Source organism: Neofelis nebulosa, chromosome 6, assembly GCF_028018385.1.
Source record: "Neofelis nebulosa isolate mNeoNeb1 chromosome 6, mNeoNeb1.pri, whole genome shotgun sequence".
NCBI lineage: Eukaryota > Metazoa > Chordata > Mammalia > Carnivora > Felidae > Neofelis > Neofelis nebulosa.
The window spans coordinates 73,947,653-73,953,143 of record NC_080787.1 but is presented as its reverse complement, the minus strand read 5'-3'; the positions used below and the strand labels follow the sequence as shown (position 1 = coordinate 73,953,143).

General features: G+C 34.7%; 1 long non-coding RNA gene across 1 annotated transcript; it reads left to right on the top strand.

Moving 5' to 3' along the window:
- Positions 1–2,539: 2,539 nt before the first annotated feature.
- LOC131514462 (uncharacterized) lies at positions 2,540–5,250 on the top strand. Its single transcript, XR_009263077.1, has 2 exons — positions 2,540–2,623; positions 4,635–5,250. It is a non-coding gene; the product is annotated as an uncharacterized LOC131514462 (long non-coding RNA).
- Positions 5,251–5,491: the final 241 nt, after the last annotated feature.

Here is a 5,491-nt window from a genome sequence, read left to right as displayed (position 1 = left end):
GAGTCTCCTCTCTTTCTTTCTTAGTCTAGCTAAAGTTTGACAATTTATTTATCTCTTCAAAAAACAAGCTCTTAGTTGTTTTTGTTTTTGTTTTTAATCTTTCCATTGTCTTTTAGTCTCCATTTCACTTATTTCTATTCTGATCTTTCTTATTTCTTTCCTTTGACTGACTCTGGGTTTATTTTGTTCTTCTTTTTCTAGTTCCTTGAGGAGTAATATTAGATTGATTATTTGAAATCTTTCTTTTGTCTTAATATGGTTGTTTTTTCCTATAAACTTCCTTCTTTTGCTCTACCCCTAAGTTTCAGTATGTTGTATTATCATTTCATTTGTTTCAAGATGTTTTTGGATTTTTCCTTTGATTTCTTCTTTGACTCATTGATTCTTCAGGAGCATTTTATTTAAGTTCCACATATTTGTGAATTTTATATTTTTCTTATAATTGATTTCTACTTCCATACTATTGTGGTTGGAAAAGATGGTTGATATGTTTTTGGTTTTCTTAAATTTATTAGGACTTGTTTTATTGCCTAACATATGACCTATCCTGGAAAATGTTCCATGTGCTCTTGAGAAGAATGTGTATTCTGCTGTTGTTTGATGGAATGTTCTGTATATGTCTGTTAGGTCTATCTGGTCTAATGTGAAGTTTAGGCCCATCGTTTCCTCACTGATTTTCTGTCTAGGTGATCTATTCTTTATTGAAACTGTGGTATTGAAATCCTTACTATTATTGTATTGTGGTTTATTTCTTGCTTTAGATCTGTTATTCTTTGCTTTATATATTTAGATGCTCCAGTATTTAGTCCATAAATATTTACAATTGTTATATCCTTGATGAACTGGCCCCTTATCTTTATATAATAACCTTCTTTGTCTCATAGTTTTTGGATTATAGTCTATTTTGTCTCATATGAGTATAGTGACCCAGCCTCATTTTGGCTTCCATTTGCATGGAACATCTTTTTTCATCCTTCACCTTCCATCCACATGTGTCCTTAAAGCTGAAGTGAATCTCTTGTAGACAGCATATAGTTGGGTCTTGTTTTTTATCCATTCAGCTACTCTGTATTTTGATTATAGAATTTAGTTCCTTTACATTTAAAGTACTAGTGGAAGGTGTGGACTTACTACTGCCATTTTGTTGTTTCCTGGCTGTTTTATGGTTTCTTTATTCCTTTCTTCATCTCTTGCTCTCTTTCTTTGAGATTTGATGATTTTCTATGGGGTTATGCTCTGATTCCCTTCTCTTTATCTTTTGTGTGTCTAATATAGGTTGGTTTGTGGTTATTACAAGGTTTACTTTAAAAAATTCATAGTTACAACAATCTATTTTAAACTGAAATCAACTTAACTTCAAATGTGTATGAAAGTTCTACATTTTTATACTTCTTCCCAGACCTCCATGGGAGGAAGGAAATTCAGGGGCCTCCTATGTAATTATCTTGGTCTGGAGTTAAGATATATGCTACCATTTTTTATGGACCCACAAACATATGGCCAACTAGTCTTTGACAAAGCAGGAAAGAATATCCAATGGAATAAAGACAGTCTCTTCAGCAAGTGGTGCTGGGAAAACTGGACAGCGACATGCAGAAGAATGAACCTGGACCACTTTCTTACACCATACACAAAAATAAACTCAAAGTGGATTAAAGACCTCAATGTGGGGCGCCTGGGTGGCGCAGTCGGTTAAGCATCCGACTTCAGCCAGGTCACGATCTCGCGGTCCGTGAGTTCGAACCCCGCGTCAGGCTCTGGGCTGATGGCTCAGAGCCTGGAGCCTGTTTCCGATTCTGTGTCTCCCTCTCTCTCTGACCCTCCCCGTTCATGCTCTGTCTCTCTCTGTCCCAAAAATAAATAAAAAACGTTGAAAAAAAAATTAAAAAAAAAAAAAAAGACCTCAATGTAAGACAGGAAGCCATCAAAATCCTCAAGGAGAAAGCAGGCAAAAACTTCTTTGATCTTGCCCGCAGCAACTTCTTACTCAACACGTCTCTGGAGGCAAGGGAAACAAAAGCAAAAATGAACTACTGGGACCTCATCAAAATAAAAAGCTTCTGCACAGTGAAGGAAACAATCAGCAAAACTAAAAGGCAACTGACAGAATGGGAGAAGATATTTTCAAATGACATATTAGATAAAGGGTTCGTATCCAAAATCTATAAGGAACTTATCAAACTCAACACCCAAAAAACAAATAATCCAGTGAAGAAATGGGCAAAAGACATGAAGAGACACTTCTCCAAAGAAGACATCCAGATGGCCAGCTGACACATGAAAAAATGCTCCACATCACTCATCATCAGGGAAATACAAATCAAAACCTCAGTGAGATACCACCTGACGCCTGTCAGAACAGCTAACATTAACAACTCAGGCAACAATAGATGTTGGCAAGGACGTGGAGAGAGAGGATCTGTTTTTGCATTGTTGGTGGGAATGCAAACTGGTGCAGCCACTCTGGAAAACAGTCTGGAGGTTCCTCAAAAAACTAAACATAGAACTACCCTACAACCCAGCAATTGCACTACTAGGCATTTATCCACGGAATACAGGTGTGCTCTTTCAAAGGGACACATGCACCCCTGTGTTTATAGCAGCACTATCAACAAAAGCCAAGGTATGCAAAGAGCCCAAATTTCCCTCGATGGATGAATGGATAAAGAAAATGTGGTGTATATATACAATGGAGTATTACTTGGCAATCAAAAAGAATGAAATCTTGCCATTTGCAACTACATGGATGGATCTGGAGGGTATTATGCTAAATGAAATTAGTCAGTCAGAGAAAGACAAAAATCATATGACTTCACTCATATGAGGACTTTAAGAGGCAAAACAGATGAACATAAGGGAAGGGAAATAAAAATAATATAAAAACAGGGAGGGGACAAAACAGAGGAGACTCATAAATATGGAGAACAAACTGAGGGTTACGGAAGGGGTTGTGGGAGGAGGGATGGGCTAAATGGATAAGGGCACTAAGGAATCTACTCCTGAAATCATTGTTGCACTATATGCTAATTAATTTGGATGTAAATTTAAAAACATAAAAAATAAAGTTAAAAAAAAAGATATATGCTACCATTTTTTTAAAATAACCTAGACTATTTGTGTAAAATTATTAATAAAAGACAACTGCTACATTAAAATACCAAATTTTGAATTAGGCTCTGGATATGTAATTATGTCATATCTTTGAACAATTCTTTGTAGAGAGCTCGCAACACCAGCAATTCATCTGTCAGTATATGCAAAGTGAGTTCATTAAATTTGGCCTCGTGCTGTAAAAGGCACATTACACTATTTTTCCATATCTATTTTGTCTTTTACAAGACATACTAGAGATATGTTGTGCTCCAGATTTTGTAATACAACATTTTGTCATTAATATATCTCCAATACTTTTATATTAATTTTAATATTAGAATCATGTCTTCTTTAAAAAGACAGAGTTCTCATAAGGATACATGAAATAATTGCACAAAATATTTTAGTTTCTTATGCAATATTATTTTTTAAAAGAATGCAAAATGTTTAAACATTTAGCATTATATGACTCTTCTCTTTAGTTCAAATCAGAACACTTTCACCAAGGTATTTTTTAGTTTAAGATGCTGCAGATGTGAAAAGATAAAAGAAGAAATGAACTTATTCTATTATGGAAAGAATGGATGAGAATGAAGGCATTACCACATTTTTAGAGCATGCATTCATGTAGATTATTTGAGATTAGATGAATAAATTATATGGCTTTATATTTATTATTTATTATTTATTTTTATTTTTACGTTTAGTTTTATACTTATTATTTATTATTATATGGCAACTAAAAAACATTGCGTACATTTTACCTTCATATTTCTAAAGAAGTAGCTTGATGGATTTAGTTACTGAATTAAAGAACTTGGAGTTTTGGATCCAAATGATTCTTCAATCATCTCTTTGTCAGACAATTTGTATTCTACGGTTGGGTTTAAAATAGGATTCCTGACAGGGAATATCATGTGCAAGAGCCTTGAGGCAAAAAGTCCCGAGGTACTTTTGAAGAACTTTTAAAGAAACCCTAATGGCAACAGTCCTTAGAACTGTGTGGCTATAGCACTTAGTGTTCAGTGTTAACTATTGTCCTATTATCTGTAGAACCTTCTAATAGGAAAGGCACGTGAAAATGTTAATGCTATTTTTGGTGCATTGCAAAATTAAAATGAATCCTAATTACATGCCCTTTATTTACATGTACTTTATAAAATGTCTACCATGAATTGTGCTCTAAGGAATTCTACCATGAATTCTACCTATATTAGAGAATGGATGACTAAAAGTAGGTTCTAAGTGTTTAAGTAAGTTAGTAGGCATTAACGTTTTATAATTTCAATCTGAAAGAAACATTTGAACTACTGTTTTCTAAGTAGTAATGCAGCTCTTGACTAAGCATAGTCAAGTGTAAGTATGAAAAGGGTATGTTTATTGAATAAAGTATGGTCAACATGTTTGTGGGTGGATAGAATTCATTTTATAATTGTAGAGAAGAAATAAATATCTGTATAAAAACCCATATGATAGGTGCTTGTCACTTTCTAGTGATTTGTTGCTTACTTTGTTCTCAGTGGGTCTCTTCTGTGTTCTAGGATGAGTTGGCAGTGTGGAACAGCACTTCAAATGGGAATTATAAGACTGAATATTCGGTGCAGTACTTCTAAGTTTTGTCAAGCTGTGTGGCCTTGAGGAAGTCATTTCATATCCCTATATCTCCAATCCCTCTTCCCAAAAGTAAAGAAAATGATATCTGACTTGCTGTAGATTTGCTGTTGTGAGGATCACAGCAGTGTCACATATAAAAGTACCATGAAAGCTTTAAGTCACTAAACAGATGTAAAGTATTCTCAACCATGCAAAATATAAAAGCATAAAAGTTTGTTACTATTATAAATGTGAACGGGCATTTCCCAGGGACTTTAGTACGAAGGTAAAAGAATACTGACTTGAATTTTGCAATAAAAACATGCATTCTTTAACTCCAGGGTCCAGTAGATGCAGCTCAGATTTTTCAGGCACATCCTCCCGATGGGGACAAAGAGAAACTCAGGACAAAATTTATATTTAAAAAATTCTGCCTGAAAGCATTGGAGAACCAATAATGCAGTGAAAAGCTATGTGGCTAAGATCATTTAGAAGATAGAAATACAGAGAGGGGAAACCTGGCATTAGCGTCTGCTTTCATCTTGTATTGTCAATTTTAGGGCACCCCACATGGAAGCTGAGAAGCTAAGCAAGTCTAAGAGAAAAACAACAACAACAAAAAAATGGAGTAAATGAATGCCCATAAAGACAAAAATGTGTTAAGGTTTTATTCTGAGACCATAATGGGAGCTAGGAATAAGAGGAGAGAGGAAAGAGGATGGCTCTTAGAAGTTGAAAACTCATGTCCACACAAAAACCTGTGCACAGTTGCTTATAGCTGCTTTATTCATAATTGTTAAAGCTT